At 56.1% G+C, this 15,577-nt stretch overlaps 1 protein-coding gene across 1 annotated transcript in view; it reads left to right on the top strand.

Moving 5' to 3' along the window:
* Nucleotides 1–739: 739 nt before the first annotated feature.
* RARA (retinoic acid receptor alpha) overlaps nucleotides 740–15,577 on the top strand; it is a 43,371-nt gene continuing 28,533 nt past the window's right edge. The window contains 1 exon segment of the mRNA XM_039873568.1: nucleotides 740–891. The gene's annotated coding sequence lies outside the window, so the exon portion shown is untranslated.

Here is a 15,577-nt window from a genome sequence, read left to right as displayed (position 1 = left end):
TTATCTCAAATGGTATCTGGGAAAATATTCTCTTTAACTTATTTATTCTGGAAAAGTTTCAGGATCCTATTAAGGGCTGGGGAGGGGCACTAGTTGACTCCTAGAATCTGCACCCTGTTCTTCCACTGACAATTGCCTTTCCTGGTAATGGACGTCCCCTGGCCCCATCTGCTCATACTCTGACCTGCATATGTCTATCTGCACACCTCAACACACCCCCAGATACACCTCAGTCTAAGGATCTAAAGCTACCAGTTTCCAACTACCGCCCAAGTCACACTTCCCTTTATACTTGCTAGAAATCAGTCCCCACCCACCCACCCCGTGGCCTCCGAGGCATTTAGGAATAGTAGGGAGGGATGGGGAGACCATCCTATATCTATGAGGGGGAGGATAGAAGTGAGGACCCATCCAAAATGAACGTCCCCTTCCTCAAATTCTCAGTAGCTGAGCAGCTGAGCAGGAGTGGTGAGGAAAGCGATCTTAATTCCATCTTCAGCACCAAAGCCCAAATCCATTTGCTCGATGCAGGCAGCTAGAAATGTCTTTTTTCTCCTGTCCCATATTCTCCTCAGTCGAAGTCATCCATGCGCTGTGTATTTGAGACGGGACTGTTCCTGTCTCCAGCCCATGACTCAGACCTCCGTTTTTCTCTCAGGGAGTTCTCCTCCCCCATCAGTCCTCAGCGCTGCACCCCTTGACCCAGTCAGGGCTGGTGGAAGAAGGCGGGAGAGCCTACTGTTTGCGGAATGGGCTTTAGGACCCAACGGAAACCTGTGCCTCTTGCAGCAGTCTAACCCAGAAGCAGGGGGAATCCTGAATCGAGCTGAGAGGGCTTCCCCGGTTCTCCTGGGAACCCCATCACCCCCCTGCCAGCACACACCTGAGCAGGTAGGAGCACCAACACCCCTTCCGAATTCCCCTCGGTCGCCTTCCAATCTGCCTCTCCTCTTCAGATCTGGCGGTTTCCCTCTCGCCAGTTCAGGCTTTCCCCATCCCTCCTCCCCCACTGCTCCCCGTAGTCCTGGGAGGTGGGAGCCGCGGAACAGTGGGGTGTCCGAACGCTCAGAGCCCCTGCACCCTCCAGCGCCCTTCCTGCACTTCCCCCAGGCATCCCTGTTCTCTAGCTAAGAATGGAAAGTGGGGGGAAAGGACTGCCCAGGCCCCACGCCCTTCACCCTCCTTTGCAGTATTGCCTGATACCCCTTCCCCCACATCACCTCCACAGGAGAATTGGCAGTGCTGGGGTAATGGAGAGCAGAGAGGACAGGAGCCGGAGGGAGCCTCTGGGCGGGTGCGTGGGGGGATTTCTATCTCTGCTTCCTCTCTATCTCCCAGCCCCAAGAGCTCAGGACTTTGTCCCCCACTCCTTACTCACCATGGAGGGGAACTAATTTCCCTTTCCAGGCTCATCTCACACTTGGGTGTCCAAACGCTTTGCTGGAGGGTAATGGAGGTTGTGAGCAGTTTTTGGTGACCTTTTCCTCTAGGGAAAGTTCTTTCAGCTTAGAACCCCATCTCTGCCAACACACAACACCTATTGCAAAGAGCCCTCACCCCCTGTGTGTGTGTGTAGACCATGTGGTTGTAAGATCTATAAGCTTTGGCTAGAGATGGCTGCGTGCTTTGAAGGGGACAGCTCCCAGAGCATGGCCCAGGCCAGAACAGGCTCAGCCCAGATGGCTGCAGAAGGGGGTGTGGACCGGATCAGGGAGGCCACCCAGCCATGCCAGGTCCCTGGGCTCCTTGGCTTTCAGAGCCTTGGGCTCCTGGTGTTACCCCAAAGCTGCTTCTCTCCTGCAGGCACTCTGGGAGAGGGCCGGATGGCACCTGCTGATTACAGTGGCTTATTTTTCTCTCCAGTATGGGGCTAACAGGCCACACTCTCTGAAGATCTAGGGCATCTCATTCTGGTTTGGTGGGTTTGCAGGAGGGGTGTATGACTTGTCTGAGTAACCATGTGTGAGTTTGTACATTGCTTCTGGGCGTAGCAGACTGGAGAGGAGAGTGATGAAGAGACTGGTGACACTTGGAAACCGCTCTAGCTCTCTGGGTCAGGTGGGAGTGGGTGGCATGTCCCCATCTGGTAACTCTGTCCAGGTGTGTGGTGTGCTCTGCCCTCCCCCATGGCTCCCTAGATCTCCTAACAATTGTTTTTGGAGAAAAGGGTGGATAATGGAGTGGCTTCAGACTTATTTCTTCTCTTGACTCAGAAAGAAAAGTAGAGGTTCTGAGTGTGAGCAGTAGACTAAGAATCAGAGGTCTAAATTTGAGACTCAGTCCGGTCATTTTACTAGGGGCATTTATCCAGGTTTCTAAGCCTGTTTCTTCATTTGTAAAAATAACTGTCAGTACCAAGCTGCTTAAGTGATAGGGACACAGCCATAATGACCCCATAAGACAATTTATGGTAAAGCTCAGGGAAAATGGTAGTTATGGCAGGGGGAGGGGGTTCGGGTTCTAAGATGGGATTCTCTTCCTAAATCTAGGTCAGTCTCTCTGCCTTCAGTGTCCTTCACCAATCCTTGCCCATCTGGATGATGGAGAAACTAGGCAGGGCTGTCGCCCCAGGGGCTACAGAGTTCCCCTAATGCAGGTAGTAGCTGCCACCGGAGAGCCTGCAGTCGGAGAGAACCGATTCTCCACCAGGCTTTTCCTCCTCTGGACTCCACATCTTCTCCCCTGAGCCCTGTCTCCACCATCCTTTTGCCGTTCCTGCTCAGCGTCCTTGTCCCTGTCTCTCCCTTGCCCAGTGGCCTCCTTGTCCGGCTCACTGGGCAGGAGCCCTAATCGGATTCGACAGCTGAGATATGTGTGGCGGCTGAGAACAGGCGGGAGGGAAGCCAGTGGGAGGATGGTATGAGGGCTGCCCCTGGCACTGCCCAGGCCTCCCAGGCACCGCCGTAGGCCTGCTGACTCCTGGCTTGGCTTGGCTCCAGGGAGGGGGTGCCAGAGGAAGCTCAGGAATGAAGGGGATGGGGTCTGGAGATTAGAGAAGGGGAAATACACCCAGGCCCCCAGGACCTCTTTGATATTTGGTGGTCTTAACGTCAGTATCTCTGACTGACAGTGAGGAGAAGAAAGCAGGTGAGAGCCAGGCTGGCCCCGCCCTCTCCCAACCCCCATGACCCCACTTTCTTCTCTCTTCTTATTCAGAAATGTGTCTTGTTTTCTTTTTTCCCCCATCTAACCCCTTTGGCCAGTTCCTTCTTATGGGTCACATCTGGGAGCTGCTGGGGTCACCCTGCGTCTGCCTCACTCTGGGCTGTTTCCTCTCCTTCAAGGTATTTTTCTCACTCACCCTCTGGGCTGGGTGCCAAGACTCTTGTGTTTCCCGCCTGCCTCATGGTGCAGAGCTGCTCTGCAGGCCACCAGAGAATCGCTAAGCTGGTTTCCTTCCTAGTGTGTGGGGAGGGCCTTCTCCCAGGGCTAGGAAGTGTCAGGAATCCCAGGTGGGATAGGGGTGAGGTCACCGTAGCCCCTGGCCCCATAGCACCACGACTCTTCCCTCCCTGCCTCTGACTTAGGTTGGGGGCAGCACATACCCATCCTGGTAGGCATGGCCTAGTCTTGCCTCTAGGCTTCCATCTTAACATGTGAGTAGCCGAGGTAAGATCTTCTGCTCTTCTGCTATCCTTTCAGCGTTTTTCCCATGGTATCTGGAGGTGGCTGTTGAAACCCCTATGTCTGCACCCACACATTTTGGGGAGCAGGGAATTAGCATAATTGAGGCTGGGACACTATTTTGTCTTCCCTCCAGCTGGGCCAGGATGAAGGAAACAGGCACAAACTTCCCCACGCCAATTCCCTCTGCCCTCAAAAGACCAGTCAGTGGAGCCAGGCCCTGTCCTCTCGGTGCCCACAATGTGGTTGGCACTGATTTGTCAGAAATTGGGAAGGTTTCCCTGTGGACCGCTTGCCTCCTCTCTCTTCCTCTCACAGGGTTGGGACAGCTCTGTGATTGTAGGCACTTATGGGCAGGCCTCCCCCTAGGGAAGGGGTGTGGGATGCCCCCGAGATGGCCAAGTTGGCACTAGTCCCAGGCTGGAGTGCTGGACATGGTTCCGAGCTGAGAGTTTGTGGGGGAGAGCAGGACATGGGCCTCCCTGCCCCCCTCATTTCCTGCTCTTTGGGCAGCTGTGGGCGAGAAAGGCTGCAGGGACTATTTTTAGTTGGTCTGTCCCCTGGCAGGAGGGACGTGCAGAAAAGCACGGGGCAGGCAGAGGGGCTGGCCAAGGTGAGGGAAAGGAGGCATGCTGAGGCATAAGGAAGGGGCAGCAGATAGAGCAAGGGAGCATATCAGGCAAGGATAGGACCTTGTGGAGAGGGTCCTGCCCCAGGTAGATGGGCTGGGCTGGGTGGAGGAGGTCTGGGGACCCCTCAGGGCTCTCTCTGTCCAACTAGAACTGGACTTAGAAGCAGAAGGGGCTTTAGAGGCCATCTAGACAATTGTTTTCCCTTACGGAGGGGTAAATTGAAGCCTAGAGAGGGGGTGTGACTTGCCCTAGGACACTCAACTAGTCATTAGCTGCATTGGGACCCCAACCCAAGCCCATTGCAATGTTTTTCTCTAGTCATAGTTCCTCGCCACACCTGGTTGTGCCTGCCTCCCCTCCTGCAGCAAGGAGGACCTAGGCCAGGTGCCCAGTCTGTCTCCCTCTCCGCTTGTTTGTACAGAGTCTCTGGTAAACCCCAGCTTGGTTTGTTTATAAGTCTCCACCATGTGAGAGAATCTGTGTCCAGGTTGGAAGGAGGTCAGGGCTGGGGTTTGTTTAGGTGGCCTGTGGCCACTGGTGTGAATCAAGGTGCTGGGCAGGTTCCAACAGGCTCACAGGCTAGCAAGCAGTAGGGCTTGGAGACAATTTAGAAAAGGGACATCTGGTCTAATTCCATTTTACAGACCCAGAGAGGGCCAGGGTTTGCCCACAGTGGTGGGGATGAGTTAGGGACAGACTCAGGACTAGGATGTAGGTTCTCAGACTCTTTGGTACCCTTTGTGAACCCCCTTCCTGTCATGCCTGGGTCATGGTGGTTGTTTGCCAATACCCCCGCCGCCCAAAAAAAAGGAAGGGAGCAAGCAGGTTACCATAGGCTTCAAATCCCAAGTCATTAGCAAGACTTCCTCTGAGAACTGGAAGCAGGGGGAGCTGGTTGAGGTACTAGAGGGAGAAAGTACAGTGGAGAATTGTGGTGCCTCAGAATTCAGTCTCCTGCCTCAGCCTCATCCTCAGGGCCACCATGTTGCACAGCTGCAGGAGGTGCAATTCTGTAGGTTATGATATGAGTGGCGCCTCCTGGAGTTGTTCAGGACCCTGTCTATGTAGCCATAAAAGGTACTTTGGCCCCCTACCTTCTTCCTTTGAATCAGCTTCAGATCCAGCTGGAAGGAGGTGTTCCAGACAGGCCTTAATCCAATCCCCACTCTGATTTCTGCCACTCAGTATCTCCTATTCCTCTGCTGCTACCCCCCGCCCCCCAAGCTGGTATCAGGGGGCCACAAATTGTGGCACAGGAGCTCCTCCCCCTATTTCCACTCAGTCTATGTCTCTTGAGGGGCTGATTTATCATGCTCCCCTCCATCAGGCCTGCTGCAGTGTGAGAAATCAATAGTGCAAATGGATTGAGTTTGTTCAGCCTGTCGAATCCCCTTGGGCCCCATCAACTCTCCTGGGACTTGGGGAGTTACTCAGTCCCCTTCCGGCTCAACATATACAGAGATATACACACCTCATGGTTGTAGCCAGAGCGTTGAGCACAGGAATCATTCTTTCTGTCCATTTCTGTCTCGGTCTCTCTCATTTTCTCTTTCTCTCTCTCATACACTAGGCTGGTCTTAGCCTGACAAGTACTCTGGAACATTTCTTTTCTAGCTTGGGTGGAGTGGGGGTAGAGGGGCTTAAAGGGCAGTAGGCTGCCAGCGAGAGGTGGGATGGAAGCAGGTGGGTGAGGGAGACTGTGCCCAGGGAGGAGAACTAGCTGAGGAAGGGATTGGGTGACAGCCCACCCCGTCAGTAACTCAATCTCTGCACTCCACCCTCCTGATTCCCCTCCTGCTCAACAACTTTAGCAGCTGCTGGCAAAAGCAGGGCTGGCAGAAGTGTGTATGAGTGCATGTGTGTATATGGGGGGGGGGGGGGGGGGTGTGTGTGAAAGGGCTGTGGGGGGCAGGTGCTGCCAGGACATGTTAAAGAGACTCACAGCCTGGGTACAACTGGGTGGCAGGAGGTAGGCTGGTGGGAGAGTGGTGGTGAGTGACAGGCAGTGTGGGGGCAGGCTACAGGGGGGCAGGGCGGCTCAGGGGTCTCACAAAACTTGTCTGCACTGGAGCAAGGCCTGGCTTGGTGGGGTGGGCGTGGTGAGGGGACAGGGGCAGGTATAGCTATGGCTCACCCCAGGATGCCTGTTCTTCGCCAGGGGGCGCATGTAACCATGAAGGACACAGCCTGCCCCTGTCCCCATTCCCCCGGCTGTGCCTGCTGGGCATCACAGTCTCGGTGACTAAGTCACTTCTGTCCCGGGGCTGGCAAGGTGCCAGGCTTAGCTCTTCTCGGTAGGTGAGTCACTGCCCTGGCATCTCCTCCGGATGCAGCTGAGTCACCCGGCTGTGCCTGCTGGGCAGGTGGGCACCATGCTAGGGGTGGGGTTAGGGGACCATGTGCGTAGCCCCAGTGTCTTCTCTGATCTCTCTCTGCCATGTCCTGGCCCCACCCAAAGACCTGCAGAGCCAGGCAAGAATGGTGTTTCTCCCACGTGCTCGGTTGAGAGGGTAAAGGAAGAAGTGGCAGGATACTGTGTGGAAATACGTGTGACTTAGAGTAAAGGATAAGGAGAGTTAAGGATGGATTTGAACCTTAGCTCTGCCATGGACAAGCTGTATGACCTTGGGCAAGACAATATCCTTTTGGAGCCTCAATTTCCTCATTTATACAATGGAAACTAGAGCCCTGCCCCCAGATTACCCTTCTGGATGGAGAATCAAATGGGGTGGGGCCACGAGAGTGCTTGTGGGAGGAGCTCCTTTGGGGATGAGCAGGGAGGCTGGAGAGGGTAAGAGGAGTCAGTTGAAGCTGGATCCAGTTCCAGCAGACTATCTCTAATCTCACCTGCATCCAGGTGGTCTTGGAGTGGCAATGCCAGGGAGCCTCTGTTCAGATGATCAATGATGTAATTCTATAGGAGTTCCCCAGAGGCTATGAGAGGGAGGCCTTGTTTTGCTAGAAGTGTGGGCCCTCCTGGAGTGTCTTGGAGCTATTTTGTAGCTACTTTGACCACTGGGGGTTGTCACTGGCCTTGCACCTATCACGGCTCTCTCCAGTTTCCTCCAGTTAGGAGCCTGATCCCTGTCTTGGGAAAGGAGCTGCTCAGTCTCCTCCCCCAGCCCTTCTGTGTGCAGGAGGGGATGGGTAGGCCCCTCTAGTGTCTTTTATAAAGTGTGAGGAGCCCCTGGGCTTGTGGCTTTTGCCCCTTTGCTAGTCTCCTGCTACCTCCTGAACTCATCTCCCCTCCTTCATGAAGGTCCTTGAAGGATGGAGAGGGGGCGGGGTAGGAGCCCTGTTGTGGCCCCAGCACAGCTGGAGTGCAGCTGCTGCTGCAGATTGGACTCCTGGCCTCCCAACTGGGACCTCTCCTGCCTCCTGGAGTCAGGCCTGGCGAGGGCTAGATATTAGACAAGCAATACTCGGTGCCTAAGCAGGGAGGGAGTGCCCCAAAGGTGTGAGGCTGTGTTCTTATTTGCATGGATGCCAATCTTGTGTGTATGAGTGTCTGACCTCGGTGGAGCAGGTTTGTGGGTACATGAATTTCCTTATCTGTACATAGCCAACTGCTATGTCTGTTCAGTAGTATGCCCCACCCTCGTTTTTGTGCCCTTGCACGTGCACAAATGATTGTCTTGTATTTGTTCTGTGTGCTCATGGATGTGCACACATGTGCCCTGGGTGTGCATGTGGGGGTGTGCACGTGTCTGCTGAATGTACACATGGGTGTGCAGATATGGATGTCCTGGGTGTCCATTTACACACTTAACTCTTGGTGTGCACGAGTGTATGTGACCCCATGTGCTGGCCGCCCTTGGTGGGAGGCACTATATCTGTGTTTATGCACACTTGCAATTTTGTGTTGATGATCCTTACCCCCTGGCCTCAGCTGGAAGGAAGACTGGTAAAATCTAGGCCAGGGGGACCTTGTGCGAGCTAGGGGTGGCTGGCGCCTTGTCCTCTCCCAGGCTGGTCTCTCACTCAGGCGCCCCCTGCTGCTGGCTGGGCTGAGGCTGGAAGGTTTGGCGGCGGGGAGAGGGGGCGGAGGCCCGGGGGGAAGGGGTTAAGCTTCGGCGTCCACATCTGGGAGCCATTGGCGCATTCCTGCCGGCTGAGCGCATGTTTGCGGATGGATCTGGACAGGACAGGGCGGGAGGGGCTGGGCGGGTGGTTCGCACCGGCAGACGGAAATCCAGACGGGAGCAGGAGACAGCCGGGCCCAGCAGGCGGGAAGGAGGCTAGGGAAGCGCTGCCTGGAGCTGTCCGGGCACCTTTCCCCTGTGCCGGACCTCAAGGCAGATTGTCCCACAGACTCAGCTTGTTCTACCTTATCAAGGCTGGGGGTAAAGCTGGAGAGGGACAATCGGACACCCCAATTCTAGACCTGGCTGTGCAACCCATGTGACAGTGGACAAAACCCGGTGTCCGCTCCCAGCCACTGATTCGTTGTCTGTAAACTAGGGGCCATCGGACCAGTGGGTTTGAGAGCTCTGCCAGTCAGGTCAGGCTAAGTCTCCTCACTGGGCTAGAGGCCTGGCTGTGTGGCACTTACCCTTACAGTGAGAAGTCCAGTGGGGGCACTTGTGACCACTTCTCTGACTGGGAACCGGGATGTGGGTTGTTCCTTAGTGATTCCACATTCTGACCCTCCTCCCTCCAGTAGACTGATGGAGGTGGGGACATGACCCTGCCAAACAGCAGCAGGCTGGGAGAGGGCACGTGGCTGTGTTGGGGACTGGAGTCTCTACAGATGGATAGTGATTCTGATCCTGCCCCACTGGAACAAGAATGCAAACTTCTCTGCCTCCTCCAGCTTGGGCCAGGAGAGAGAAGCTTGAGTCCCAGAGCCCTCTAGCATGGAGGGGTGTGCTCCTGGGCATCCCCGACTTACCTCTTGGAAGATTCCAGAGCTGCCCTTTTGGGGGAAGGCTACAGGGGTTGGCGGGCTGCTTGCTGAGGGGTTGGGTTGGGCCAGAGTTCCTCCAGCCCACTCAAGCTGGAAGGTATCTTGGATGAAGAGGAAGGATAAGACTGTACTTAAGGAAGCTCTGCCTACTCTTGCACTCCTTTTTTGCAGATGAAAAAATTAAGATTCAGGGAAACAAAGCGACTTGTTTAAGGTCACACTGCTTAGTCCCAGCTGGTCCCTGGAGGAGGATTTAATTATGAGAGTCCAGGGCTTGACAGCTAGGGCCGAAGACACTGAATTTACTTTCATGTTAGCAGCCGCCTCTCTTCCCAGGTTTAGGTTGTGGGTGGGTATATTTTGGGGAAGGGAGTGTATACACTACAGCCCTTTCTCCACCTAGTCTTTCCATTCTTTCCACAGAACTTCAGCTCCTCCTCGTTCTGAAGCTCTCCTTTTGGAGCAGAGGGAGGGATTCTCCCAGATTCCCACGGTCTAGCCTTCTGTTAGGCGCGGTTCCTTTAAGACTCGCCCTGCCGCAGGTCTATTAAGGAGGTGGGGCGTGAGCCTATGGATCCGCCTCTAGCTGGTGATTGGTCGGTGGATGGAGGGGGCAGGCCTGAGGGAGATGGCCTCCCACCCTGCTCAGTACCCTCCGCCCCCCGAGTCTGGGGCTCCGGGTAAAGTTTCAGCCTCCGCACGTGACTCACCATGGCCGCTGCCTTCACCCCGCTCCCCTGAGCTGTAGCCCCCCGGACGGCTCCTCTCCCAGGATCCTGCACCCCTGACGCCGAGTAACATCAAGGCGCAGGGTCAGGGCCGACGCCGTGCCCGCGGGCGCCTGGACGGATTGCGTCCCCTCAGTGCGAGGTAACCTTTCCCCTGGGGATTTTGTAGAGCCCCTGGCTTCCGCAGGCGTCGGGGTCCCTTGGTCTGCTCCTGATAGGAGCTGCGGGCGGGGCCCGGGTGCCGGGCAGCTTCCGACGGGAACCCCGGGTTTCCTGGGCTTCCCAACCCGCCGCTGAGGTTCCCAGGGTGGGGAAGCCCCGTCCGTGCGTCTGTCTGTGCCTGTGTCTTCGCGCGCAGCGGTGAGGCGTTTGGGGCGGTCTACTGCGCGTGTCCCGGGCGCCGGAGCTGTGGCAGAACCGCCGCTGGGAACTCTTACTTTCTCTCTCCTTTCAAAAAAACAAAACAAAACAAAACAAAACAAAAAAAACCCAAGCAAAACAAAAAGACTTTCAAACCTGTTTGGGGAGAGATCGGATGCCCAACGGACTAGCCCGCTCCTTCTTCCCCTCCTGTTATCTGAGCCGCCCTGTGGTTTGGGGAGAATCAGTCCGGGGGCCCACCCCCACCAGAGGCAGCCGGCTGGGGAGGCGGAGCCGGCTCAGCTGGTGTCCCCGATGGAGTGAGGGGAGCCGTCAGAATTGGGTATGGGAGCCAGGGCAGTCGGGGGAGGGATGTCTCTGGGTCTGATGCTACCATGGGGTTGTGGAAGCTTTTTGGGATGAGAGGAGAATGGAATATATTGCTTGGTTGTCTTTGCTCTGCTGAGGGTGTCTGGGACCTGGTGCCACCCACGAAGTGGGGAAGCTGCTAGCCAGATGTGTATGGGGAGGCTCAGGAAAATCAGCTTGGCTATGCCCCCTGTCCTCTCTGAGCACTGCCCTATTGTCAGGCTGCTCCATGGGAAGGGGGACAGGCCACCAGAGTGCTAGGCTGGCGATGTGCACCAACTCATATAGAAATCTGTCCATAAAAGCACCCTTCCCCAGCCTTGGAGACATTTCTTTACCATCTACTCTATCTTAGATAATGTGCCCAATGTGCTGGCATGGAGGGGTACCCTCGCCATCACCTGGTGTGCGCACCCTCTTCTGTAACTAGATTGCCTTCTGCCTGCAGGCTGTGTGCACATGTGGGTATGTATATGTTCTCCAAGAGACGTATTTCTGAAAACACCCATTCCTCAACCCCCTGATGCAGACCCCCAACCCTCACTTCTGCTGCTGACCACCATACCTTCCTCCAGTTTTCCTGCTTAGGAGATTCAGAGATGTCTCTTATCCCCTTCCCTGGCTGCAGTGGTCATAGGGCAGGATTGCTCTGGGGAAGGGGTTCAGTAATAACACCAAATCTTGCTAGGAAACTGGGGTTCAAGCCCTAAACTCCTCCAGGGCCTTGTGTTTGATGGGGAGGCTGGGCAGGGGAAGCCCCAGGTTAGAGTAGGGGTGGCTTGGAGCCTTGGGGCTTCCCCTGGGAGAGGTGGAGATGAGTCTGGGGGAGGGAACAAGAGGAAGAGTATTTGGAGCTGGAGGAAGAAAAGGGTGATGGTTGTGAAGTCAGGGAGTTTGTGGCTGTGAAAGATGTTGGTGCACTGGGAGGGGCTAGGACATCAGTTCTGCCTGGGAATCTGGGCCATGTGGGTCCTGAGATACAGTCACTAAGGCCCTTGGGGGCTGAGGATCTTGGATTTGGAGGGATTTTGAGAGTGTGAGTAGGCATGCATGAGGAGGTCACTGCTGGAGTTTCCCCATCGGACTGGTGAGGGCACTGCAGAGGCATTGGCAGTTCTGAGAAGACCCTGGGCTTAATCCTGTCCACCTCCTCCTACAGCTCCTAAATCTCGGTCCTTCAGTCTTACCCTAAATGCCCCTGCTACCACTCTGGGACACCTCTCTGGTCCCCCTCCTACTCCCAACCATGTGGCAACCTGGCAGGAAGCTAGTGTGGGCAGCGCCATCCTGATCACCCCCGTGCCTCCCCCGCTGGGCACAGTCACCCACATGTGCCATGACGTGGTTCCTGCCAGTTTGTCTAGTGTGGGGGAAAGGACATTGTCTGAGTGGCCTTTCAAGACTGTTTTAGGGGCATTGCCCCAGACCCCAGTTAATTAGTTCCCCTTCCCCTAAATCATTTAGTCTCAGAAGCTGGCTGTGCCCTCTGAGACCTTTCCCCTCAGTCCACTTTTTGCTCAGACACTAGGGTCTTATGTGGGGTGGTCCTTGGAACTATGTGACATGAAGGTTGGATTTGCCCAAAAATATAAACCAGTGCCCAGTTCCCTGTCCTTTGGGCAGCATGGGCTGGGTAGGACAGGCTGGGCTGGAGGGGTGGATGTGTTTGGGCCTCTGTGGGGTCTTTTTGTGAGCACTGTCTGGGATCTGGGGTGAGGGCCATCTGGGGAAGGTAATCCTATCCCTGTGACAAATAAATGGGGTTATCTCCACTTGCCCAGCAGCCCACGCCCCTTTCTGATGGTGGTGGTTTTGGGAGTGTGGGAAGCTGGCAGGGCCCCTGGCAAGATGACCGGGGTTGTCTTAACTTACTGGGTTTTGGGAAAGGAGTGTGGCAACTGATACCCCAGTTCCTAGGACTTTGGCTGCACATCCTCTCTGCCGCCTGCTGTCTTTCCCCCCTTCATTCCCCTCTCCACCCTCTGGCTGCTGTCTGGAGCCCACACGATTTATGGGGGAATGTGAGGTGGGGGTGAGGGCCTGGATCTCTCTGTGTGTCCAAGGAGTGTTCTGGGGATTGGCAGAATTGGTTGAGGGTGTCTGGGTGTCCCCGCAGGGTGGGCGGCGTGTGGGTACCAGGCCCAGAGTGTGAGAATGTGTCAGCATCCGAGTGTCTGTCCCCAGTCTGGCTCGGGTGTGGGTGTCTCTTGCTCCGTCTGGATCTTGCCTCCCGCTCCAGTCCCCGCCTCCGCCACCCCCACCCCCCCTACAGCTGGGACTGCCTGCTTGCTTTCCCCCTCTCTGCAACTGGAGCCTCCCTTGCCTGTTCCTGGGTGGAAGGAGGAGGAGGGAAAAGAGGCAGGCAGACTCCCTCCCAGCCTGCCTGCCTTGGCATCATGGGAAATGAAATAGACTCTGTGGAACTAAGGTTTCATGGCTTCCCCAGGCAACCCTTTTATCCAGAGAGTGGTCTTGAGGCAGGCTTGCCCCCACCTGCTGCCCCCGGAGATATATATTCTTCCACCCAACATTCTGCCCTGTGAGCCCCCACAGGACCTCCAAACCACTGTCAGCTGGGGGTGGTGAGACCTGAACTGCTGCCAGCCTGGCCAGCACCTGTTGCCAACCCCCAGCTATAACACAAGGTGCCTGGGAAGGGGCTACAAAATGACAGGTGGAATTTTAACTTAAAATGGCACCCTCCCCTCACGCCATCCCACTGGATATGCCTTTCCTTTCCCAGAACAAGGAAAGCCTGCCCCCTCCCAAGTGTCAACTAGATCTTAGGGATGATGTTCCTATCCTGCCTGTTGGGGCAGGGCCTGGGAGATGGGCAAGGGGGTGAGTTTATTACTGTTTGCCCAATGACCCCCACCCCCTGCACTGGCTGTAGAGCTGGGCCGCCCTTGTTCAAATTTTTTGAGCTCTGATGCTCTGGCAGGTCCCGGGGCTTGGGGTTACGTGGATGGGGGTGGTTCTCTGTTAATGTTTTAATTGCATAAAAACTGGGAGCTCAGCTCCGGGCCAGTGGGGAGTCTGGGTCTGGCTGGCTGCCCGGTTTGGGCTAAATATAGTCTGGGACATCTGCAGAGAAGGGGAGGGGGGTGGAGGGAGGTTCCATTCCCCCCACCTCTGGCCAAGGTGCCCTCGTCTGGGCGGGCACCTTGGAGCAGGGAGGGGGATTCCTCAGCACAAAAGGCAGGGGAGAGGCAGCGGGTGCTGGGAACAGTTGAGATGTTGCCTGCCTGGAGGCCAATAGCCGCCTGGGATGAACTCGGAGGCTCAGGACAGCGCTGGAGTGGGGCGCGTGGGGCTGGATCCAATGGCTCTCATCCCCTCCCCCCAGAGCTGCCTGAGGTCAGGCAGTCTCAGTGTGTCACTAAGCCCGGCTGTGTCACCATGACCCACTCGGTGTGTGTCTTTGTGTACACACCTACCTTGGAGTGGCTCCCTCCTGGTCCCTCCCCGGGAGCCTCTGTCCTCTGGGTCCTATTGCAGGTCCCCAGCCCTCCTTCCTTCTGTCCCTTGCCCCACAGTGAAACCTTCAGCCCAGGAATCGAGACTTGAGAAGGGGAAGCTGCGGTGGGGAGTTCTCTGATCTCCAGTCACGGCAGGAAGTGGAGAGGAGGGGGACCAAAGAGGGGGGGGGACCGTGAGTGGCAGGGAGGGAGAGCCTCTCAGCCCTTCCACTGATAGTGCACTACTGTGCACGCAGCGGTAGAGGGTAGCCACCCTCCCCGCTGCCCCCTTCTCTCCAGTTCCAAGTGGGGAAACTTAGGGGACAGCTGATTTCCCAGGGGCTGCTAACAATCTTTATCACCGCCCCCCACTGAAAAATGTCTTCCTGTCACGTGGCTGTCACTTCCTGTCCCACTGTGGTTCCTGGGATGTTTGTTGTTGGTTGCCATGGAGATAGCTGCCATGGGCACTACCCTGGTTCTTGTGGGGAGGGAGATACCCCTCTTCCTAGGCCCACAGTTATTGGTGGGCGGGGGGGTGGGACTTGGGGGTCCTGCCTAGGGGGCCGTTTCAGGCTGAGTGTGTGTGGTCTCTGATGCCCCAGATCCCCCAGAGCCCCCTAGACTTCTCTCTGTGGGAAGGAGTCATGGCCACCTACTCACAGGAGTGTTGGGGAGACTGACCGCATCTGGCTGTGCTTGATTGTGGTTGGTCGATTGTGTGAATCTGACTATACAGACCCTGTCCCCTCTAGCCTGGTCCTGCTAGATGCCAGTTCATGTCTCTTTTTACTTCTGGAGCCTTCTCTCATCCTGTGTTCTCATGGAAACTGCCTTTCCCATGAAGTTTCTGTAACTTCTTGGGGCCCAGGCTGGAGTGCGGAGGGACTCTGAGCAGGATCCCTGGTTGTGTGTGTTTTGGGGGGTGAGGCGGTAATGCCCTACACACAGCTTGTACCAGCTTTTCCCTGATCCCACAGGCCCTATGCTTAAGGGGCAGGCCGTAGGACTTTGTGACCTATTCTTTCCACCCCCTTGTGGGCTTCCCTGGTCGCTGGGGATGCAGAGGGAAAGAGATTCCCTCTAGTTCTAGCCTCAGCTGAGTAGGCGGGTGTGGGAGGTTCCCACACTGGGGGTAAGGTGGAGGTGGTATGGGGATGGGGCAGAGAGAGTCTGACGGCTCAGGCCCTGGTCTGGGGTCAGAGCCAAGAGATATCCTGAGGCAGGAGGGAGGGGCGTTCTGGCTTCCCTGCAGCCTGGGTCCCGGAAGGATGCTGGCCAGGAGGGCTGGTAGCACCACGTCTTGCTGACAATCTCTGCCCATAGGATCAGAATCAGGGAGCTCAGTTTGGAGCAGAGCTTGGGATGGGAGGCAGGATGGGGGAGTTGCGTAACACACACACCCCATTGCACACTAGGCTGCGCTTCCTGTGTGCTCTGTCCATTGACTCCCCCCTTGCTCCCCCCGCCATTGTGAGGGAGTTGTGCTTCCTATATGGT

This window comes from Pteropus medius, unplaced genomic scaffold, assembly GCF_902729225.1.
Source record: "Pteropus medius unplaced genomic scaffold, Ma_sr-lr_union100, whole genome shotgun sequence".
NCBI classification, from domain to species: Eukaryota; Metazoa; Chordata; class Mammalia; order Chiroptera; family Pteropodidae; genus Pteropus; species Pteropus medius.
Note: the sequence above shows the minus strand (reverse complement) of the source record. Positions and strands in the feature narration are given on the sequence as shown.